Raw genomic sequence first — 12,363 nt, forward strand, 5'->3', positions numbered from 1 at the left:
GAGATACTTTATACTTCTGGATGTTTCAATTTCTGTTTGTCCAATATACATTGGAATGACGGTCGTGATCCTTTTTCTTGTCAAGAGAACAATCTCTGTTTTATGATCTGCAAGCTGTAATCTGTGATTCGCCATCCAATCTTTCACCCGTCGCATTACTTGATTTAGCTTAAACTGAGCCAACTCCAAATTTCGAGCAACTATCAAAACAGCTATATCATCAGCATAGCCCACTAGCATTGTGTCTTCCGGCATCTCTAACCTCAACAATCCATCATATACTATGTTCCACAGATTTGGGCCAAGGATGGACCCTTGTGCTGCACCAGCTGTGAGCCGTTTCACTCTCTGCCCATCTTCTGTGTGATATACTAGATTACGATCTTTCAAATAATTTCTCATTATGCGCATGAGATACTCCGGTAGTTTGAAAGTATTCTGAAGTGCTTCCAATATGTCATTCCAACTGATCGAGTTGAAAGCGTTCTTAACATCAAGGGTCACAAGGAGTGTCACTTTACGAGAGTGATGATTACCCATTTGTGCCCTTTTAGCTGTATTCAACACTTCCCATACTGCATCGATTGTCGAATGCCCTCCTCGAAAACCATGTTGACGATCAGAGAGGTCCCCAGCTAGTTGAACTGCTGAAAGTATTCTTGGCTGCAAAAGTTTCTCTAATCCTTTACCAGCAGTATCCAGCATACATAAAGGCCTATAGCCCCCAGATTTTCCTTTGCTTATTAAAACTAGCCGAGCTGTTTTCCAGCGAACACTGAACACCCCCGATAGCAGGCAGCTATTGTACATTTTCAGCAGTAGTTGTGGACAGAAATCTGCTATCAGCTTTAATATCTCTGCTGGAATACTATCTGGTCCTGGGGCCTTTTTATTTCTAAGGGACCTAATCGCTCTCATCAATTCTTCTCGTGTAAAAAGTGGCACATCATCTATGAATTCATCATCATCATCATCATCAGCAGACCTCTCAGGATGATCTGGGAATAATGTATCCACAATATCCTTCATTGCATTTGAGTCCATGATCGGGTTCGAGAAATTTCCAAGTTTCTTCATAACGATCTTGTATCCTGAACCCCATGGATCGTCATCCACTTCTTTAGCCATTTTCCACCATTTGTCGACTTTACTCTTTTTGATAGCATTTCTCAATTCTTTCTTCGCCGACTTATACTCAGCTGTAAGTGAGGTGTCTTCTTGGCTGACTCGTGCTCTCTGTGCCTTCCGTCTAAGTTGCAGACAACGTCTTCTCTGATCAGCAATATCTTTGGTCCACCAGTACGCTGAACGCTTCTTGTTTCGTGATGTTTTACGAGTCATGGAAAGATCACATGCTCTCCGAATAAGCTCCATAGTGAGCTCAACACATTTCTCAGCGGCTTCTTTCCTTTTATAACAACATATTTGTTCTGTTATACTATCCATTTCATTTCTTAGGATAGCAAGAAATTTTTCTTTGTCCATACTTTCTATATTCCACCGCGTTGGTTCATACGATCTAATATTAATCTGTGAAGTTTCAGGAAGAATACAAAAAGTAATGTACTGGTGATCACTTCCCGTGTATTCTTCAATCACCCGCCAGTCATTGATATTCGACACGATGTCCTCAGATACAAAAGTCACGTCCGGTATGGTTCCTCTACAGCCCGGTCGTCGAAAAGTTGGCACATTTCCAATATTAGTGACCGTCAAACCCAGCCTAGCGGGCATCTCCATAGTTCGGCGCCCTCTAGAGTCATACTGTGGCATACCCCATTCTAGTGCTTGGGCATTGAAATCACCAGCCACGATTAAACCGTTGTCAAAACCTTGTAATACGTCCTCTAGGCCGTCCAGCTTAGCCTGAAATTCAAATACTGACTCATTTGACGTAAAGTAACAGCTCACTAAAGTATATCTACCAGTGCGGACCCAAACAAAACCGTCTCCGCATCCTTGGTTTGATACTGGGCATCTACCCAAATCTGGTATCCAAATTGCAGCTGTGCCACAATTATCTACGAACCATCCTGGGTGGTCTCTGTCTTGATAAGGTTCACTGAGAAGAAATACGTCTACTCCTATCTCAAAGGTCATCTGCGTCAAAAGATCATTGGCAGTTCTACTCCTATGCATATTTGCTTGAATAACCTTCATCATTTACTGCTAGTTTTAGCCTTTTCGAGAGCTTCACGAAACGCTGTGCAGGCTTTTGAGCCAAGTACATGACTTCGATTAGCTTCGTCAACATTAATGTCTGTGCAAATTATGCATCTCGGATTTGCTTTGCAACCTATCGCCCTATGCCCGGCTTCTCCGCACTTAAAACAAAGTTTGCTTCTATCTACACCTTTGCAGTTTCGTGCATGGTGTCCATACGAAAGACATCGAAAGCAGCGAGATACCACGATCCTTTTTCGGATTCTACAATCCAACCATCCTATTTTAATTTTACCCATATCTAAAAGTTTCTGGGCCTCCTTATCTTCTATCTCAATGATAGCAAGTTTTTGCCCTCTGCTGTTCGGATTATTAATTGACACTTTCAGTTCTCCTTCGAAATTCTGAAGATCCTGTCTTACAGCTTCCTCTACATCTAAAGCAGTGGTGATACTGTCCATGTCCCGAATTTCCAGGGTAGTGCGGGGAGTTAAAGTCTTCACATCGCCATCCGTTCCAAGGACATTCCTTAAAGATTTATTAAAATTGTCCCTGTTCTCGTTTTGCGTGTCTTTATTAAAAGCGAGAAGAATCGCCCCGGTCTGAGTTTTGCGAATAGATCGAATACTCACGCCGCTGTCTTCCGGTTTTATTTTACTCCGAATACCCTTCAAAACATCTGCAAAAGTCTTGCCGTTTGTTGGTTTGATAAGGACAGCATCAGAATGATCCCTTGATTTTAAATGGGTCCGTTTATCTTGTTTTTTCCCACCATCAATGACCTCCATTCTGCCAGAATCTACCTTATCTGTTAAAGGTTGGATATCGTTATCCTCCTTCATTTCCTTCTTCTTGTTTTTTTTCTTATAGGAAATCTCGACCCATTTCTCCTTATCTTTCTCCTCCCCGTTCGTCACTAACGGTGTCGTAGGCAATTCATTTATCTCTACGGTTGTTTGTTCCCGTTTTAGATTTTCACTAGCTCTCTTCCAGGATGTCCTGCATGCTGCTCCAGCATCGAGAGCTTCCTCCAATTTTCGCAATCCATTCTGGATTTCCAACTTAAGGTTCTTAAGCGGAATAGCTAGAATGCTTTTCACCAATGCCCTAGCGATCTCAAGATGTTCCTCCTCTTTACGCTGTTCCTCCATTATTATTTCCTCATTCCTCCCATTAAGTACTTGCGTCATATCCTGTGTCCCAATACTGACACATTCAAGTACGTTTGCACTCCTATTCTGATGACACGAAAGAGAGAGCTCTACCGAATCTTTCTGAACTTCTGCCTCCGTCATCGTGCAAGAAAGGAATCTAACTGGCCGTGACTGAGCCGCGGCGGCGAATGATCCTTTCTTTGATATCGTATATTCCTTGAAAGCAACTTATAACCTAAATCCTGAATGATGAAACACTTATCTACAATTAATTTGTCTACAAGTCAACGAAATAATTTGATGAAGTTGTAAAACAATACTACAGGTGCTAGAGAAATATTCTAGTTCAACTTCTAATGGCGCATGTAATTAATTACTTACGAATTCAACATAAGAAGTACACACACATATTCACCCATCTTTCCATCACGCAACAATCAATAATAATAATAATAATAATAATAATAATAATAATAATAATAATAATAATAATAATAATAATAATAATAATAATAATAATAATAATATATTTTTTTTTACGAGGGAAGTGTGGGAAATCTTTCATTAGACACTTGTGAGGGTCCACACTCCACAAGCGTGTGAGATTCCTACTCACTAAAACCCACACACCCTTTTCCCACGACGTATATCTCCGCCCCGGAACCGCTCTCGCATTACTTCAGGGCGGTGTCGTGCTAATTTCTCAGGTTTCTTCTTCTTTATTTCTCCTTACTGTCGTTCATGAGCATTCATATCTCTCTTTTTCTGACGCAGGATGCCTTCTACATATACTGCTATCTGATCCCAAGATTCTTGGTTTCGTAGCATCACCTGCACAATAGTTTCTGGCGTCAACTCTCCTTGCTCAGTATATAGACATCTTCTGTGAGTTGACCAATGATAACATACGAAAAACGTGTGAAATACATCGTCTATATCATTGTAATAAATACACGCCGAGTCGTTCGCTCTACCTACTCTATGTAGAAATTTCCGGAAGTATCCGTGACCCGTCAATAGTTGCGTGATGTAAAAGTTAACCTCGCCATGAGCTCGGGCAACCCAATCAGCTAGGCATGGTATCAGCCGCTTTGTCCATTTTCCACGAGGATCTTCCTCCCATCTTTGCTGCCACCTCTCCGTTCATTGCCTATAAGCTAGCTCCTTAGCACGCTTCTTTCCAAGCTCCCCTTGAGTTCGCCAGACTTCCTGCCTCTCTAAGGCAAGTAAATCAATCGGTGCTACCGCTGCTATCGTAACGACCGCAGGTTCGGATACTGTGCGATATGCGCTTGTAATACGCAAAGCTGATCTCCGCTGTACCGCAGCTATCCTTCGCCGGTATTTTTCAAACTTCAGAGATTCAGCCCAGACTTCGGCACCATATAGAAGTGTCGAGTGAACTATCGACATCAGAAGTCGTCATTTTCTAGACTTCGGACCTTTAACGTTGCTCATTAATCTACGCAACGCAATCGTTGTTTTCACCGCCTTATCTGTCACCCGTTTGATGTTATCCCAAAAAGTAAGTTTGCTATCAAGTGTCACTCCGAGATACTTTATACTTCTAGATGTTTCGATTTCTATTTGTCCAATATACATTGGAATGACGGTCGTGATCCTTTTTCTTGTCAAGAGAACAATCTCTGTTTTATGATCTGCAAGCTGTAATCTGTGATTCGCCATCCAATCTTTCACCCGTCGCATTACTTGATTTAGCTTAAACTGAGCCAACTCCAAATTTCGAGCAACTATCAAAACAGCTATATCATCAGCATAGCCCACTAGCGTTGTGTCTTCCGGCATCTCTAACCTCAACAATCCATCATACACTATGTTCCACAGATTTGGGCCAAGGATGGACCCTTGTGCTGCACCAGCTGTGAGCCGTTTCACTCTCTGTCCATCTTCTGTGTGATATACTAGAGTACGATCTTTCAAATAATTTCTCATTATGCGCATGAGATACTCCGGTCGTTTGAAAGTATTTTGAAGCGCTTCCAATATGTCATTCCAACTGATCGAGTTGAAAGCGTTCTTAACATCAAGGGTCACAAAGAGTATCACTTTTCGAGAGTGATGATTACCCATTTGTGCCCTTTTAGCTGTATTCAACACTTCCCATACTGCATCGATTGTCGAATGCCCTCCTCGAAAACCATGTTGACGATCAGAGAGGTCCCCAGCTAGTTGAACAGCTGAAAGTATTCTTGGCTGCAAAAGTTTCTCTATTCCTTTGCCAGCAGTTTCCAGCATACATAAAGGCCTATAGCCCCCAGATTTTCCTTTGCTTATTAAAACTAGCTGAGATGTTTTCCAGCGAACACTGAACACCCCCGATACCAGGCAGTTATTGTACATTTTCAGCAGTAGTTGTGGACAGGAATCTGCTATCAGCTTTAATATCTCGGCTGGAATACTATCTGGTACTGGGGCCTTTTTATTTCTAAGGGACCTAATCACTCTCGTCAATTCTTCTCGTGTAAAAAGTGGCACATCATCTACGAAGTCATCATCATTGTCATCAGCAGCAGACCTCTCAGGATGATCTGGGAATAATGTATCCACAATATCCCTCGTTGCATTTGAGTCCATGATCGGGTTCGAGAAACTTCCAAGTTTCTTCATAACCATCTTGTATCCTAAACCCCATGGATCGTCATCCATCTCTTTAGCCATTTTCCACCATTTGTCGACTTTACTCTTTTTGATAGCATTTCTCAATTCTTTCTTCGCCGACTTATACTCAGCTGTGAGTGAGGTGTCTTCTTGGCTGACTCGCGCTCTCTGTGCCTTCCGTCTAAGTTGCAGACAACGTCTTCTCTGATCAGCAATATCTTTGGTCCAACAGGAAGCTGAACGCTTCTTGTTTTGTGATGTTTTACGAGTCATGAAAAGATCACATGCTCTCCCAATAAGCTCCATGGTGAGCTCGACACATTTCTCAGCAGCTTCTTTCCTTTTATAACAACATATTTGTTCTGTTATACTATCCATTTCATTTCTTAGGATAGCAAGAAATTTTTCTTTGTCCATACTTTCTATATTCCACCGCATTGGTTCATACGATGTACCAGTAATATTAATCTGTGAAGTTTCAGAAAGAATACAAAAAGTAATGTACTGGTGATCACTTCCCGTGTATTCTTCAATCACCCACCAGTCATTGATATTTGACACGATGTCCTCAGATACAAAAGTCACATCCGGTATGGTTCCTCTACAGCCCGGTCGTCGAAAAGTTGGCACGTTTCCAATATTAGTGACCGTCAAACCCAGCCTAGCGGCCATCTCCATAGTTCGGCACCCTCTAGAGTCATACTGTGGCATACCCCATTCTAGTGCTTGGGCATTGAAATCACCAGCCACGATTAAACCGTTGTCAAAACCTTGTAATACGTCCTCTAGGCCATCCAGCTTAGCCTGAATTCAAATACTGACTCATTTGGTGTAAAGTAACAGCTCACTAAAGTATATCTACCAGTGCGGACCCAAACAAAACCGTCTCCGCATCCTTGGTTTGATCCTGGGCACCTACTTAAATCTGGTATCCAAATTGCAATTAAAAAATCATTGGCAGTTCTACTCCTGTGCATATTTGCCTGAATAACCTTCATCATTTACTGCTAGTTTTAGCCTTTTCGAGAGTTTCACGAAACGCTGTGCAGGCTTTTGAGCCAAGCACATGACTTCGATTAGCTTCGTCGACGTTAATGCCTGTGCAAATTATGCATCTCGGATTTGCTTTGCAACCTACCGCCCTATGCCCGGCTTCTCCGCACTTAAAGCAAATTTTGCTTCTATCTACTCCTTTGCAGTTTTGTGGATGGTGTCCATACGAAAGACTTCGAAAGCAGCGAGATACCACGATCCTTTTTCGGATTCTACAATCCAACCATCCTATTTTAATTTTACCCATATCTAAAAGTTTCTGGGCCTCCTTATCTTCTATCTCAATGATAGCAAGTTTCTTCCCTCTGCTGTTCGGTTTATTAATTGAGACTTTGAGTTCTCCTTCAAAATTCTGAAGATCCTGTCTTACAGCTTCCTCTACATCTAAAGCAGTGGTGATACTGTCCATGTCCCGAATTTCCAAGGTAGTGCGGGGAGTTAATGTCTTCACATCGCCATCCGTTCCAAGGACATCCCTTAAAGATTTATTAAAATTATTCCTGTTCTCGTTTTGCGTGTCTTTATTAAAAGCGAGAAGAATCGCCCCGGTCTGAGTTTTGCGAATAGATCGAATACTCACACCGCTGTCTTCCGGTTTTATTTTACTCCGAATACCCTTCAGGACATCTGCAAAAGTCTTGCCGTTTGTTGGTTTGATAAGGACAGCATCAGAATGATCCCTTGATTTTAAATGGGTCCGTTTATCTTGTTTTTTTCCCACTATCAATGACCTCCATTCTGCCAGAATCTACCTTATCTGTTAAAGGTTGGATATCGTTATCCTCCTTCATTTCCTTCTTCTTGTTTTTTTCCTTATAGGAAATCTCGACCCATTTCTCCTTATCTTTCTCCTCCCCGTTCGTCACTAACGGTGTCGTAGGCAATTCATTTATCTCTACGGCTGTTTGTTCCCGTTTTAGATTTTCACTAGCTCTCTTCCAGGATGTCTTGCATGCTGCTCCAGCATCGAGAGCTTCCTCCAATTTTCGCAATCCATTCTGGATTTCCAACTTAAGGTTCTTAAGCGGAATAGCTAGAATGCTTTTCACCAATGCCCTAGCGATCTCAAGATGTTCCTACTCTTTACGCTGTTCCTCCATTGTTATTTCCTCACTCCTCCCATTAGGTACTTGCGTCATATCCTGTGTCCCAATACTGGCACATTCAAGTACGTTTGCACTCCTATTCTGACACGAAAGAGAGAGCTCTACCGAATCTCTCTGAACTTCTGCCTCCGTCATCATGCAAGAAAGGAATCTAACTGGCCGTTACTGAGCCGCGGCGGTGAAGGATCCTTTCTTTGATGTCGTATATTCCTTGAAAGCAACTTATAACCTAAATACTGAATGATGAAACACTTATCTACAGTCAATTTGTCTACAAGTCAACGAAATAATTTGATGAAGTTGTAAAACAATACTACAGGTACTAGAAGAATATTCTAGCTCAACTTCTAGTGACGCATATCATTAATTACTTACAAATTCAACATAAGAAGTGCACACACATATTCACCCATCTTTCCATCACGCAACAATCAATAATAATAATAATAGATTCCTACTCACTAAAAGCCACACACCCTTTTCCCACTATGTACATCTCTGCCCTGGAACCACTCTCGCATTACTTCAGGGCGGTGTCGTGCTAATTTCTCAGGTTTCTTCTTCCTTTATTTCTCCTTACTGTCGTTCATGTGCATTCATGACCATCTTTTTTCTGAATCAGGATGTCTTCTACATATACTGCTACCCGATCCCAAGATTCTTGGTTTCGTAGCATCGCCTACACAATAGTTTCTGGCGTCAACTCTCCTTGCTCAGTATCTTCCCTGAGTTGTCCTGCTCCATGGCTAAATGGATAGCATGCTGGCCTTTGGTCACAGGGGTCCCAGTCTCGATTCCCGGCAGGGTCGGGAATTTTAACCATAATTGGTTAATTTCACTGGTACGGGGGCTGGGTGTATGTGTCGTCTTCATCATCATTTCATCCTCATCACAATGTGCAGGTCGCTTATGGGCGTCAAATCAAAAGACCTACATCTGGCGAGCCGAACTTGTCCTCGGACACTCCCAGCACTAAAAGCCATAAGCAATTTCATTTTTTTTCTCTGAGTTGACCAGTGATAGCATACAAAAAATGTGTGAAATACATCGTCTACATCATTGCAGTAAATACATGCCAAGTTGCTCGCTCTACCTACTCTATGTAGAAATTTCGGGAAGTATTTATGACCCATCAACAGTTGCGTAATGTAAAAGTTAACTTCACCATGAGCTCGGGCAACCCAATCAGCTAGATGTGGTATCAGCCGCTTAGTCCATGTTCCTCGAGGATCTTCCTTCCATCTTTGCTGCCACCGCTCCATTCGTTGCCTATAAGCTAGCTCCTTAGCATGATTCTTTCCAAGCTCCCCTTGAGTTCGCCAGACTTCCTGTCTCTCTAAGGCAAGTAAATCAATCGGTGCTACCGCTGATACCGTAAGAACTGCAGGTTCGGATACTGTGCGATATGCACTTGTAATACGCAAAGCTGAACTCCATTGTACCGCAGCTATCCTGACAGTATTTTTCAAACTTCAGAGATTCAGCCCAGACTTCGACACCATATAGAAGTGTTGAGTGAACTATCGGTATCAGAAGTCGTTTGCTGGACTTCAGACCTTTAACGTTGCTCATTAATCTACTCAGCACAATCGTTGTTTTCACCGCCTCATCTGTCACCCGTTTGATATTATCCCAAAAAGTAAGTTTGCTATCAAGTGTCACACCGAGATACTTTATACTTCTAGATGTTTCAATTTCTGTTTATCCAATATACATTGGAATGACGGTCATGATCTTTTTTCTTGTCAAGAAAACGATCTCTGTTTTAAGATCTGCCAGTTGTAATCTGTGATTTGCCATCCAATCTTTCACCCATCGCATCACTTGATTTAACTTAAACTGATCCAACTCCAAATTTCGAGCAACTATCAAAACAGCTATATCATCAGCATAGCCCACTAGCATTGTGTCTTCCGGCATCTCTAACCTCAACAATCCATCATACACTATGTTCCACAGATTTGGGCCAAGGATGGACCCTTGTGCTGCACCAGCTGTGAGCCGCTTCACTCTCTGCCCATCTTCTGTGTGATATACTAGAGTATGATCTTTTAAATAATTTCTCCTTATGCGGATGAGATACTCGGGTAGTTTGACAGTATTTTGAAGTGCTTCCAATATGTCATTGCACCTTATCGAGTTGAAAGCGTTCTTAACATCCAGAGTCACAAGGAGTGTCAATTTTCGAGAATGTTGATTACCCATTTGTGCACTTTTCGCTGTGTTCAATACTTCCCATACTGCATCGATTCTTTTATGTCCTCCTCAGAAACCATGTTGACGATAAGAGAGGTCCCCAGCTAATTGAACTGCTGAAAGTATTCTTGGCTGCAAAAGTTTCTCTAATCCTTTACCAGCAGTATCCAGTATGCATAAATATTTATTTATTTAGTCTCATCCAGGACACCCTAGATTTGCCATAAGACACAGAATAATGCACAATAACAATTTTGAGGGAAGATAAAAAGATTAATGTTTAAAAAAATGACAGGTTGCAATTAACCATGTTAAATGGCATGAACTCCATATAAATGGTGATGAAGAATCGAAACGGAGTATTTGATGAGTGAGACGACTATCTCATCCTGTAGGCTTCTCGCTAGTTTATATTTTTGTCGCCATGTGACGAAAGATTTGGGAATTGTTCCCCTCGCGCCAAAGAAAAGTCCAGTCACCGTAATTTTTTTAAGGTTATACGACTCAAGAAAGAAAGGGATGGTTGGATTATAGATATCCTTTTTCTCATTGTCTACGTCAGTCGGCTGAGAGGCTGAAGATTCAAGGCGTACCGTAGGATCAATAATTTCTGCTTCATTCCTCCGTCTGTCAATCGCTATAATATCAATCCTGCGAGTGCTGCCTCTTTCGGCGAGGCAGTGGACTTCTTCGTACACTTCTAGATTTTTGAGACGAAGAGCATTAGCAATCAGCTTTCTGATGATGTTATGGCGTTTGATCCTAAGCAGTTCTCCTTGAGGGCAACTCCCCAGCACATGTGGTAAGGTTTCATACTCACTGCAGTGTCTGCAGTGGCCTGTGCTGGTAGAACATCCCGGCAGTGTACGTACTGGTGCAACCATCGCGGTCATCTTCAACATCTCCCTCCATTCCGAACAAGCTAAACCATCTCTTCTGGTAACCCAAGAATTAGCAGCAGGAACTTGAGCAAATAACTCAACACCTCTTCCTTTTTGTGGATATGCACACCAAGCTTCAAATTCGCGTGTTCTAAGTATATCGCGCAGTTGTCTAACAGATTTCGTTGATGTCTCTTCATTGAGTTGAAGTTCAGATAGGCAGCGAGTTTTTATTGCTGTGAAATTTCGAACAGCATTTACTTGCGAATCATTCACAGCTTCTAGCTTAAGATTGATGTTCAGCTGTTGAAGGTACGCTTCCCAAGTAGCGCGCATTAGTGCTAACCCTTTATATTTGTGGCTCGAATAGATCATACTTGTCGGTGTGTCACTCGGAAGTTGTAGAATTTCTTTAAGTGCGCTTCTGATCATGTTGTCGGCTTTTAACAGACTTGATTTGGGAATTTTCTCAACCGAAACAGTCTGGAAGGGGTATATCAGTGTAGGGCCAATAAAATGATTTATTACAGTCAATTTTTGATGCGGTTGGAGTAAGTGAGTCCTGGTAATCTGATCTAAGTTAGCTTTTAATTTTTCAAGTACCTGATGTTCATTGAAGACTAAAGTCTGTCTGAAAGTTGCCCCTAAATATTTTATTTCTTCACTATCATTTATACTTCTAATGTTTCCAGAGACCGTCACGATATCATCAGAATGAAGTTTACCATTTTCTATAATAATGGCATTTGATTTGTCTGCATTTATATGCAAACCTATTTCTTGAAGCAGATTTATGACAGAAGTGACTAGGATTGAAGCTGTTGCTTGGTCTTTAGCTATGATCACGAGATCGTCGGCAAAGCATAGGAATGTTAAAGGTACAGTGTTAGGACTCAATTGAAAATCATACATTTCTGATACTTTAATGTCTGTGAGTTCATCAAGGATGTGGTTTATACCCCAGTTAAATAAGAAAGGTGAAATGGGATCTCCTTGCATCACTCCACATTTGATGTTTATCTTATCTGTATGACCACGAGCAGTTTGAACTTGTGTTGTGTTTTCTGTGAGAAGGTTGACTAGTAACTTCTTAATGGATCTGGGTAGTATAGAGTTCTCTATTGTCGCCTTTAAGTGATTGTGTCCAATACTATCGAACGCCTTGCTGATGTCGAGGAATACTACCCAGCC

The sequence above is a fragment of the Anabrus simplex genome, chromosome 10 (genome assembly GCF_040414725.1).
Source record: "Anabrus simplex isolate iqAnaSimp1 chromosome 10, ASM4041472v1, whole genome shotgun sequence".
Taxonomy (NCBI): domain Eukaryota; kingdom Metazoa; phylum Arthropoda; class Insecta; order Orthoptera; family Tettigoniidae; genus Anabrus; species Anabrus simplex.